This window comes from Biomphalaria glabrata, chromosome 3 (assembly GCF_947242115.1).
Source record: "Biomphalaria glabrata chromosome 3, xgBioGlab47.1, whole genome shotgun sequence".
Taxonomy (NCBI): domain Eukaryota; kingdom Metazoa; phylum Mollusca; class Gastropoda; family Planorbidae; genus Biomphalaria; species Biomphalaria glabrata.
The window spans coordinates 2,625,644-2,638,550 of record NC_074713.1 but is presented as its reverse complement, the minus strand read 5'-3'; the positions used below and the strand labels follow the sequence as shown (position 1 = coordinate 2,638,550).

The 12,907-nt window shown below is 35.7% G+C and overlaps 1 protein-coding gene across 3 annotated transcripts in view; it reads left to right on the top strand.

Annotated features, from left to right (window-relative positions):
- Positions 1–4: 4 nt before the first annotated feature.
- Positions 5–12,907, top strand: part of LOC106054226 (uncharacterized) — a 79,300-nt gene continuing 66,397 nt past the window's right edge. The window contains exon 1 of one of the 3 annotated variants that reach the window (XM_056022891.1): positions 5–112. The gene's annotated coding sequence lies outside the window, so the exon portion shown is untranslated. Of the gene's footprint in view, positions 113–1,283; positions 1,394–9,035; positions 9,151–12,907 lie in introns of those variants that run through there. The other 2 variants (XM_056022894.1, XM_056022892.1) reach the window with 2 other exon arrangements.

The window sequence follows — 12,907 nt, the reverse complement described above, 5'->3', positions numbered from 1 at the left end:
GGCCTAGATATGTCAAGTGGTAGTGGCCAATGAACTTACCGAGGCTAGAAAAAAAAAAAGTATAATTTTTGTGTAAAAGACTTTCTAACTGGAACATCCTACTGCTAAAATTGTAAGATCTAGATTATGTAATATTCTAACTAGAATGTATTTGATAAGATCTAAAGTATCTAGATTAGATCTCTAGAAATAGTATTAGATTATTAGAGTCTATACTATATAATATAGATCTACTTAGTTTTCTACTATTCTAAGAATAGATTAGAATCATTAGAGTTAGAGATTAGTTAGATTTGATCATAATTTAATGTAAATGTAAACCATAGGTTTATCATCATTATCATGAATGACGTTTATGTGTATGAGTTATGAGTATGACTTGAGTCTTGACTATGAGAATAACTCAATAAGAGAAACTGGGGTATAAAAGTTATGAACGTAGTTATCACTGTATGCTATTGAGTATCGTACAAGTAAATAAATTGTAATTGTTAGCTCTCATTAGAATAGAATGATTAGATTGATTAGATCTATTGATTCTATTCTTTTATTCTATATAGTCTAGTACTAGACTAGACTTAGTCTTAGAGTACTTAGACTTAGAAGTTAGAGTCAGACTAATTACTACAATCTAGATTAGATCTATCTACTAATCTATAACTACTTATCTACTATAATTCTAGTTGATCTTGATCTATATGACTAGCTAGATCTATATCTTAAGTAGTCTCCACTCTGTGATACTTCTCTAAGTATTTCAATGACAATGTAGATCTATAGTTTTTTGTAATGCACAATACAGTTCATTGTAAAACAAATTTCTTACAACTTACAGATAAAGATTATTATTATTTTTAGATCTTATGTATATTATCTTAATCTTATAAAATACAATATATTACTTCAAAAAAGAAGATGATTCCATCCTACACGTCATGCATCTAGTCATGCATGTTAACCAACGATGACTTAAATTCTGCCAAGTAGTAAATCTAGAATAATCTAGATTTACTAGACTCTCCCTCTATTAGATCTAGAATCTAGTATTATGATTATTAACTATGATGATAAACTAGTCTAATAGATAATCCAGTTATATCTTGAGTAGTCTAGACCTCTAAATTTTAGTTCATTTAGAAAAATAATTTAGATTCCCTCTCTCTCTATATATATAATATATATATCTAATTTTCAATAAGTAGATTCCTAGATCATAGAGGGTAAGATATATATAGTATATGTTTTCTAAGTAGATCTAGCTGATTCCAGCTTACAAAATCAGACTTACTTATATGTTGATCATCACTGTATTATATTCACAAATCCAGTTTTATACTTATTCTATGGGATATTTCTCATTGTCTGTACATGATTTCAATGGAATCAACTTACGGTTTGTATATTAGTGTGATACCATTACATTTTACATAAATTTAGAATCTAGACTAGATCTATATATCTATATATATATAATCTATTATAAATTTAAATATATATATATTAATTAATAAGCATATATGATTATTACTATTATGATCCTACCCTGCCCGCTGCCATCTCCCATCATTAATAATTTAATACTCTTACATCAGTTTTGTTGTACAAGCTGTTTTGGAGCTACAACCAAGTATCAACAGAGACTCGTATAATAATTTTCATTCCTCATTATACCAATTTCTGCATGTTGTCTGATAAACAGGTTATTTTTTTGTGGCATTATTAGACAGATCAAGTTGCCCCAAACTATTCAGATATTTTTAACGAAGAAAAATTAATGGAAATCTAAGAGACCAATTTCAACATTTTTATTTGGAAAGTAATACACCCAACTAGAGAGGGACTGTGCTAAAATGGTTCAGGTATTGACATAATATAAAATACCTAACTACATGCAGGTTTTTGTTTAGGTATTAAGACTTCTGAATAATGACAGGCACAATTTCATAGCCAAAACACTTTCATCTTTTACTCCTATGTGAACTGAGTAAAACAAGCATTTAAGTTTAAGCGTGGACACATACTTGTTTATTTATAAAGAATAGAATTTCATTCACTGACAGGCCTGCCCTTTCTTTGATGACGTTGTCTTCCGATCGCTTTCTGTCTTCTTGTTCTTCCTGGTACTGTTCCATGAAGGAAGGTCTTAATGAGCCCAGAGAACCTTGTGATGTTGCCATTTAATTTTTAAGCTTATTGACAGTGGTTAGCAGGTCATCGTGGGGTCCAATCACTGTATTAGTTCTGTTTCTAATCTCTTCTAATTAGATACTAGTATATAAACACAATTCTTAGATTGACAAAACTCAGAAATAATAACAGGTGCTACAGAATTATCGGAGGGGGGGGGGCTCCTCCACCCATAGTGTAAAATAATGTAGTGTGCAAGTGTTTTAACAGTCCTACTGTAGATGTGTGAAACCTAATTACTGACCCTTATGTAGGAGAACCCAGTGAGTGCTTTGAAGGTGTGAAACTCAATTAAATCTCTGAAATGAGATAGATTGGATTTTGATTTACAGCATAAAAAACTCACGAAGCTTGAACTCTTGCAATCTTTATGCTGTGTCAGTGACAATCAGACATCCAATGTGATATCTTTATGCTGTGTCAGTGACAATCACACATCCAATTTGATATCTTTATGCTGTGTCAGTGACAATCAGACATCCAATGTGATATCTTTATGCTGTGTCAGTGACAATCAGACATCCAATTTGATATCTTTATGCTGTGTCAGTGACAATCAGACATCCAATGTGATATCTTTATGCTGTGTCAGTGACAATCAGACATCCAATGTGATATCTTTATGCTGTGTCAGTGACAATCAGACATCCAATTTGATATCTTTATGCTGTGTCAGTGACAATCAGACATCCAATTTGATATCTTTATGCTGTGTCAGTGACAATCAGACATCCAATGTGATAACTTTATGCTGTGTCAGTGACAATCAGACATCCAATTTGATATCTTTATGCTGTGTCAGTGACAATCACACATCCAATTAGATATCTTTATGCTGTGTCAGTGACAATCACACATCCAATGTGATATCTTTATGCTGTGTCAGTGACAATCACACATCCAATGTGATATCTTTATGCTGTGTCAGTGACAATCAGACATCCAATGTGATATCTTTATGCTGTGTCAGTGACAATCAGACATCCAATTTGATATCTTTATGCTGTGTCAGTGACAATCACACATCCAATTTGATATCTTTATGCTGTGTCAGTGACAATCAGACATCCAATTTGATATCTTTATGCTGTGTCAGTGTCAATCAGACATCCAATATGTGATATCTTTATGCTGTGTCAGTGACTATCAGACATCCAATGTGATATCTTTATGCTGTGTCAGTGACAATCAGTCATCCAATTTGATATCTTTATGCTGTGTCAGTGACAATCAGACATCCAATTTGATATCTTTATGCTGTGTCAGTGACAATCAGACATCCAATGTGATATCTTTATGCTGTGTCAGTGACAATCAGACATCCAATGTGATATCTTTATGCTGTGTCAGTGACAATCAGACATCCAATTTGATATCTTTATGCTGTGTCAGTGACAATCACACATCCAATGTGATATCTTTATGCTGTGTCAGTGACAATCACACATCCAATGTGATATCTTTATGCTGTGTCAGTGACAATCACACATCCAATGTGATATCTTTATGCTGTGTCAGTGACAATCAGACATCCAATGTGATATCTTTATTCTGTGTCAGTGACAATCAGACATCCAATTTGATATCTTTATGCTGTGTCAGTGACAATCACACATCCAATTTGATATCTTTATGCTGTGTCAGTGACAATCAGACATCCAATTTGATATCTTTATGCTGTGTCAGTGTCAATCAGACATCCAATATGTGATATCTTTATGCTGTGTCAGTGACTATCAGACATCCAATGTGATATCTTTATGCTGTGTCAGTGACAATCAGTCATCCAATTTGATATCTTTATGCTGTGTCAGTGACAATCAGACATCCAATTTGATATCTTTATGCTGTGTCAGTGACAATCAGACATCCAATGTGATATCTTTATGCTGTGTCAGTGTCAATCAGACATCCAATATGTGATATCTTTATGCTGTGTCAGTGTCAATCAGACATCCAATATGTGATATCTTTATGCTGTGTCAGTGTCAATCAGACATCCAATTTGATATCTTTATGCTGTATCAGTGACAATCAGACATCCAAGTTGATATCTTGTAATTGAATTTATAATAGATATAGACTAACACTAATAAATTTGTGCGATTAGAAATATTTTCACCAATTGTTTTTTTTGCTAAGCCAAATTTCATGCTTTTAGCTTTTTTGAATTCGCCATGATCCTATCACTTATCTGAACCAGTTGGAAAACTCGCCCATACACCTTCAGATCAGCCCTACAAGGTGTTATCCATAAAAAACGGCCCCTTGAGGAACAGTGTGTGGATACTCGGATAGTGGCATGTTTGTTGGGGCTTTCTTCCATCCCCGTCAATGCAATGGACTCCAGCCGTAGGCACCCCAACGGGGAATCTTGTTTTGCTTCCCTGATGGGCCTAATCATCTATTCTAACGACCGTTTCCACACGTTGAGGCTGAGAAGCCTTGCTTGGCCCGGGGTGGCCGTGACCCCATAGGACAGTGGTGCCCACACTACGGTTCTCGGGCCACATCCTGCCCGTGGGGGTAGAGTAATCCGGCCCCTCGATCCGTACGCTCACTGTGCTTAATAAAACAGCCGAGGTCCATTTGGACTTGAAAACGTTATTGTGTCAACGCGGCCAGTGTCACACGTGTCGGAAATGTCTATGTCCCCCCCCCCCCCCCATGGCGAAATAGGTTGGACACCTCTGGAATAGAACTTTTGTTCTTCTATTTATTCTTCTTCTCACATTAAACATTTTTTTTTGGACAAGTTTTTTTTTTTAATTTAAAACCCTAACACCTAGATCCCTGTTTCACGTTTTCAAAAAGGTTTGACACTGATCCATGCGATGAAAGATTTCAATCCCAAACTTTTGTGAAGTCACTTTGTTAGCCAAGGTGCGTTGGAGACCAGCCCGTAGAAAACTGACACAACAGTCGAAGTGCATGAAAGGAATCAACGCTATATGAAGTATAACCCCTCCCCCATTTTTCTACCCCTCAAAAGTCATTTTGTTTTTGTTCAGGACTATTCTTTCATGTGTCCACACATACACACACGCAGGAGGCATTTTCTTTTGAGCCTGTACATTATCCAGACCAGAATGCATAAATGTGACGTTTATTATTCAAAGTTGTTTAGACCTGTTTTAAAGTCTACTTGTTTTCGCCCACTACAGATGAAAGTACGAAGTGGCAGGTCGTACGGCACCCTATTACAGTTGGTCGAATACCTTGTATATGGGTAACCGAGTTGTCTTTCTTTCACTTCTCTCGTCCCCCTAAAAAAAAAAAAAAGATTGTTTCTCTCCGCCATGTGAATTCGGTTCCGATGACACATGTATTGTGAAGAAAGGAACGAATCACTACACACCCAGGTGACTATGTAATTTTTTATTTTTTTTTTACAAAGGTTGTATTAACTCATTCCGTCATTTCTTGCACGGTTTTCCCTCACACTTCCCATTCTTGTTTCAAGTTGAAACTTTGCACAATTTTTCATAGACGATGACATTGCATTAATCAATTTTTTTAAAAAAAAGTTACCCAAACATTTAAATAATTAATTTTGTTTTATATAGAAAAAAAAGGGACCTTGCAGTATTGAGATATATGGCAGTGATTTTGCGGTTCTTCCTATTAGATAAGCTTTGCTTTAAAAAAAAAAAAGCTAAATAGTTTACCTCTGAAAGCATTACACATAAACATGAAGATTAAAATGTAGATACATGCAATTCGTATTTTGTATGTCACGCATTTTTTTTAAAAATTATAAATGGGAGGGGAGATCTCTGATAATCGTTGGGTCATGCCCCGCCCCATATGTTAAGCCACCGCCCTTCCTTGCATGAGTACACGAGTAACTGTTCCCCACCCCCCACGTTTAGTATCAAACAAGTCATATAATGTTTTTGTTTCTGGTGGTTCCCGTTCCACAGAACAAACACGAAATAATCATCATGCCGCCGTCAGAGGAATTCTCTTGCGCGTTCCTTTGCGCATGAATGCGGGGCATGCAACAGTACTGGAATTGTGGGAAGACACCGTCCTGTACGGACCCAAGTTCTTTTCTTTGCACTCAGTGGGTTTGGATGTGGGGGGGGGGGGGATATTTATCACTTGAACCAGAACGTTGCTCAGTGACGTGTCGCGGCCCCCCTCCCCCCGAGTGTGGCACGTGATCGCCCCCCCCCCCCTTATTGTTTTTTTAATCGTTGACATAACCGCCATCGGTGTTTTCCATTCAGAGTGCTGGTATTTATGTCAACCATCTTTTCCTCGGATTATATCCCCCATCAGCTGGAGGTATTGATTGATTCTGTCTTTATTTTTAGAAAGAAAATGTTTGACATTCCTTTGTCTCTTGACTGGGCTGTCTTAGTGCCCGTACGTCTGCAAGTAAGCCATTCACTTAGTGGTAGGAGCTGGATAGTGGAATAGTGTATATCTATGTGTATTTCTATTATTGTATACTATTCAATGTTATTGTTTTTCTATAAATTTTTTGTTTTTAGAAAGTTTAATGAATGAGTTTGTAACCACATTGTGTTTGAAGTAACTTGCTTGGTAGCCCTAGACGTGTTTAAAGTAACTTGCTTGGTAGTCGTAGACGGGTTTTAGTAATTGTCTGGTAGCCCTAAATGTCTAGAAGTCTTAAATAATAGTTGGTATTTAGGCCTAAATTAAACCCGCTTTGAATGTTTGCTAAATAGGTCGACTGTAAAACATTGCTTTAATATCCAGATCTCGATCTATCTAGTTGTATTATATTTCTAATGGCTGTTTTGTATCATCTGGCTAATTGTGACCGAATAGTGTCCAGTGTAATACTCATGTATGAGACCAAATAGAAGTCAAGCTAAGATGTAATGTTGCAGACGATGTCGGTGAAAAGCCAAATCTCTATGTCACCTCCAGCATGCTGGTCATAGTCAACCCTTTAGCAACTTTGTAGATTTTTGGATAACTAAATAATAGGAAAGAAAAAAAAACTTATAGAGCGATTTGTTTTTTTCATAAAACATGTATGTTAGATTTGAAAAAAATCCTGGTCAAGCGAATGTATAGATTTAACTACACTTTATAACGGTCCAATGATAGGCCTATAAATCTACACTTCGAAGCCAACGCGCAAAAGTTTCCTGAACATGAATGTATACAACTCTTGGATCAATAACGGCCTTACATTCGGAAACTCCCGAACGCGATAGTCCTCTTTCAAGAAAGCGATAGTCCTTTCAAATGTTGCATCCAGATCTAGACTACGTTCTCTAGCCAAATTTAAATTTAGGCTTAGTTCTTTTTTAATTTGAAAAAATTATAAAGGTCAAATTAGAGTTTTTCACAGTGTGGCCAACGATTTTTTTCCTCGGCTATATAATCAACCGATAAATTTCTAGGAAAATCGTTAGAGCCGTTTTTTGATTATCTGTGTCCACCTGTGTCCAAGTTCCACCCCGGTTCCTTCACGAAGTTCGGACTTCTGAATAGAGGTATTGTAATAATAAATCTTTCCAGGACGTGTCCAGTGTTTCTATGTTGATAAATATTTTCTGCAGTCTCTATGTCTCATTCTCCCAGCCCCCCCCCCCCCCACACACACACACGTTCGCAACCATATTAGAACTCGTGGAACTACCAGGGATAAGTCAACTCTCTGCTGCTAGTACCGAACCAAATTTTGACCTTGATCAATGAGGTCAGGGTGTTCTACTTGTTTCCCCCCCCCCCCACACACCTCGAACAAGTCAGAGGTGACCTGGTTGGCCCCGCTCTTAACGACCATCATCATTCATCAATGTTTTTGTTTGACCCCCCCCCCCCCCCAAAAAAAAAAAAAAAATTTGCCAACTTTCTACATTGTTTGTCCGTCAAGCCCTGGGCAGCAACTTGGTCCGCACTACTGAGTTATTGGCTCTGTTGTAGCATGTCACAAAACGTTGAAATGGCGGCACCGAGTCTGAAACTTTTCAACCTGGTACAATCACCAGAGCCTCGTCAGGAACAACGACAACTCTGGATCGACCCAGCACGATATCTTTATTGATTATGAAATTTAAGGAGCTTATTATCACTTCTGGTTGATTCATTAGTTTTTGCTTTGTTTTTGTCCTAGCTTGAGGCTTGCTTTGAGAATGTATATTTGGATATATGCTCTGGGCCCCATTGATTGAGTTGAAAGGTCAATGCAGCTGAGCTGTTTCTCGGAGAAACAGACTTTTGTATTGAATTCCTATTATCCCAACAACTATGATGTAGGCCTAACCTCTCCGACTTCCGATTATTAAAAAAAAATAATGTGTCTATCGAATAAATCCTAAACGAATGATTGTTCGTGTCTGATTAGGTTGTTTTACATGTTTCGGGTGTTACTTCAGACTTGAAGATTATTACATTCTAGCCAAAACCTCCCGCAATTGGGGGGGGGGCGCTAGGGTTCGAACCCGGGACGATCGGGACGACAGTCCAGAGCGCATACTACACGACAGGCAGTATGTGTGTGTGTCAGTCAATGTTTTGCTAGTGTTGTTGCTCGCGTGCGCTTGGGATTAAATTAATGACAAATTGAGCGCTAGTCTATTTATCACCGATTAGTTTTCGATTAGAACAGTGCTCTGCCAACTCCCCCCCCCCCCCGCGTGCATGCGCCACTGTGGCGGCGGCGGCGTCGTTTGTGAAGGGCTCGTTGTGACGTAGTTGTTTACGCCCTACATAGTTCTATCCCCCCACCCCATCCCCAGGCTGTCACTGACCAGATCCGCTGCGTGTGTCGCCGTAAACAAGACTTTGAGATTGAATCATCTTTAGCACATTTCATAGCCGGGAAAGGTTTGCTTTTTTTTTTTCTTCCCTTTTTATTCTTCTGTGTGTGGAGGCATTCAGAGAGTCTGTCCAATGATGTAGGATAGACACATTACTGCGTAATTAGAAATACTCTATCGATCTTTTTTTGGCATTGCTGATAGTGGACTAGTGGCGGTAGGGTGTTGTTGTAATTGTGTCAATTGATTTAAAATCTTCAAACTATTGATTGATCGTTCATCAGCTAAGAATCGAACAGATTTATATTCCTGTGGATGATGACTTGGACACACTTTTATTGACATGTCGGCCTAGGCATACATTTGATGATAGGAAGGCCTAGGCTCTTAGACATATTGTCCTAGGCATATATTTGTTGGCGTGTAGGCCTTGACATATAGATGTAATTTCGGGCATACATAAAATGACCAACAAAAAAAAAAAAAACCATTCACATTTTTGTTCACGTGTAGACCTTGCCATATATTGATTGACATGAGGGCCTAGGCATGCATCTATTGACGTTAGCCTAGGACATTTATAGACATTTGACAACAAAATTTCGCCATTTCTTACAGAATATTCATATTAGTTTTCACCAAGTCAGAACTAAATATTTTGAAATTAGTTATTATTCTACTTGCGATAAACTTCCACATACATCTATAAATTAAGTCTACTTTGTTTATTCTATCTGTATACGCCACATAATTATACATTCTAGTGCTTACAATTTTATTTATAGTAAAGTGTTTCTTTAAATTTTGGTTACTAAGGTCTTGAATTGTTTTATTTTTTTTTTTTCTTTGTTACATATTGGAAACTGTTTTCTAATTTCAAGTTAACGATTTTTCTTGTTGATAATCTTTCTCCCCGCAATGATCAAGTTACACGAAAAACTATTGAATGTTGTCCTGTCTCAAGTTACACAAGAACCATTGAATGTTTTATTGTTGTTCTGCCTTGAGTTTCTCATCCGCCACGTTCGCAGGCTCGCTGGATGACAAGGTTCTAACGTTAATGTCTTGGGGACAATTTCGCTTCGTGCTTGGTTGGCCAGTTACGTTAAAAGACTTAGCTGTTTGTCACTGTATTATTTTATATGTTATGAATGTGGCTGTGGTTATCAATGTAGGCGTGGTGGTGACATTGGGTTCTTGTTACAAATCACAGAATAATAAAATGACGCTGGGTGTAGCAGACACAATAAGTTTAATATAACACCACATAGTGAATACACCATACAATTCGACCCAGGAATGGTCAGTATTAATCCAACAGTAATATACGAATATCACAACTTAGTACTTATTCTATAACCAACTACTTTAAACATCTAACTCTACTGCTTATATCTTAAGTGACTCAATACAAGTGCTTGCTACAAGATCTCTATGTGGACTGCCTGCCTTTAACTCTCTGGTTCACCTAAGGTCAAAAGTGTTCACCTTAGTGCCACATGGGTTGTGAATAAGATTCACAATATGGAATTAACATACACAATACAGAATTAGGGTTTCTACTCTATGGAACCAACTTTGAGGTGGTGACATTACCTATCACCCCCCTTTTGAAAAAAATTTTGAAGAAATTGTTTTCAGCTTGACGACATAATTATCATAAGTAGGATTAATTGAAATTCTTGGAGTCTATGAAATGTACAATTGCTGAGTTCAAATAGAACTACAAACTTGCAATAAAATATATAATATGACAGTGTTACACAAAATATTTGCTGAATCAAAAAAAAAAATTCATACAAGGGCAAAATTCTCTAATTCATCATATTCTTGTAAGGCAATTCAAATAATTCTCTGAGTCAAATACTTAACATCCCAAATAATTCTTTACATGTAGTTCTAATATATACATCAATGTTCAAAGTTCAATATTTACAAGTCTTTTTCATAATAATATGTGCAAAGTGTGACAAAAATTTCAATGACAATCTCCTATGTCACAATGTGAAAAATTAATACAAGTTTTTATTCACAATATCTATTTATAAAAAAAATCTTTGACACTATAGAAATGTTAGAAGTCTGGTTTTTGACACCAATAGTACAATATGTACAAATCATGTAGAAAATGTTACAAGTAAGTCTCAATATGTAAGTGATAAGTATAGAAAAATTCAAAATATATGTGTCAAAATTCAAGATCAAATTGATTAATGATCATTGTTACAAATTCAATGTATCCATTTACTTCAATGAGGTTTGACATCTCCATAAAAAATTGTTGTGCATTAATATTACACAAGTAAATATGTATAATTCAAGTATCAAAATATTTGCTCAAAAGTATGAACATCAAATCAAAATAATAAGTATCCTTCATAGTGCTTGTTACATGCACCTTATGTTTCAATTAAGTATTTCTCTAGATGCCAGTTCAAATAATTTGTAGCTAGTAATGGCAAAAGTTTAATGTTACATTGTTTATCAAATAATTATTGAGTACAAAGTTCAAAAAAATCTTTGTCGAAAAACTTCAACTGAGAAAATGTGTCAGTTGTGATACAATCTTTGAGGTTACATTAATTTGTTCAAGCATATATATACAAGCATAACATCATAATGGTTTAGTTGTATTTATTTTAATCTGTTGTGAAAAAAATGCAAGTCCAATTTAAAAAATAATATCAAGTGTCTCTTTCAGTACTTGAAATATCAAAAAGTTTGTACAACAATCTTCTTGTTTACATCAATGATTGTTACAAAAAATATAGTCCATAAGAATAGTTTGACAAAAATGTTTTCAAAAAAATACAAGTGTATGTCAATATTTCATTACACTAATTGACATTGAATAAATAAGTTACATTATGAATCAATCTCCTTTTTATCAATAGTATTGAAAAATGTGACTAAGTTATATAATTGTGATAAATGACATAGTAAAAAAAATTCCAATCTTGTTTACAATAGCTGTAGAAAAAAATTTTTGTCCAAGTTGTTCTCAATACAATGAGAAAAATAATGTTTACATTGTATGGAAAAAAAAATTAAGCTAGGTACTGAATAAGTTTGGAAAAAATTCAATGTTTGTTTACATTGTTGAGCACTAAAATGTTATTCTTGTTGACAAAAGAATGTGAAAAAAATTGTTGGTTACAATGTAGTAATCAAATTCCAAAGTTTGTTTACAAATAGAGTTTTTTAAAAAAATGAAGTCTTAGTTCTAGTTCAATGTTTACAAATAGTACTCAATGTTTACAAAATAATGCTCAATGTTTACAGAATAATGCTCAATGTTTACCAGATGCGATGTATTAAGTCAACAACACTGATGTTAATTGTGAGTCCCTTAATTGGTGTTCTGAAACCTGGCTCAATGATACGATACCCGACTCTTCTGTTGATCTCGATAAATTTTACGTTTATAGAGCAGACAGAACAATTAATAGTGGAAAGTCAAAAGGAGGAGGACTCGCAATCTATATAAACAAGGAATACTGCAACGCCAATAATGTGAACATCAGGAATAAAATTTGTGACCCTAACATTGAACTTATGTGTGTCACACTTAGGCCCTACTACTTGCCTAGAGAATTCACCCAGGTGTGTGTTGTTGTTGTGTACATACCACCGACGGCTGACACAGCGACTGCGTCGGAAATAATTTTTGATGTGTTACACAATGTACAATCAAAACACCCGGACTCTGTTTGTATCGTAACTGGAGATTTCAACAACCTAAATATTGACAACACACTGTCAAACTATTGCCAGTATGTCTCCCTCCCCACAAGGCAGGGCAGAACGCTCGACAAATGCTACGTAAACATTAAGCAGGCTTACAAATGTAAAAGTTTGTTCCCACTTGGAGAATCTGACCATGTATTACTCCATCTTATACCAAATTACAAACCTACTCTTAAAACTACAAAGAGAGTTATAAAAACGGTCAAGATGTGGTCTGAAGAGGCTGT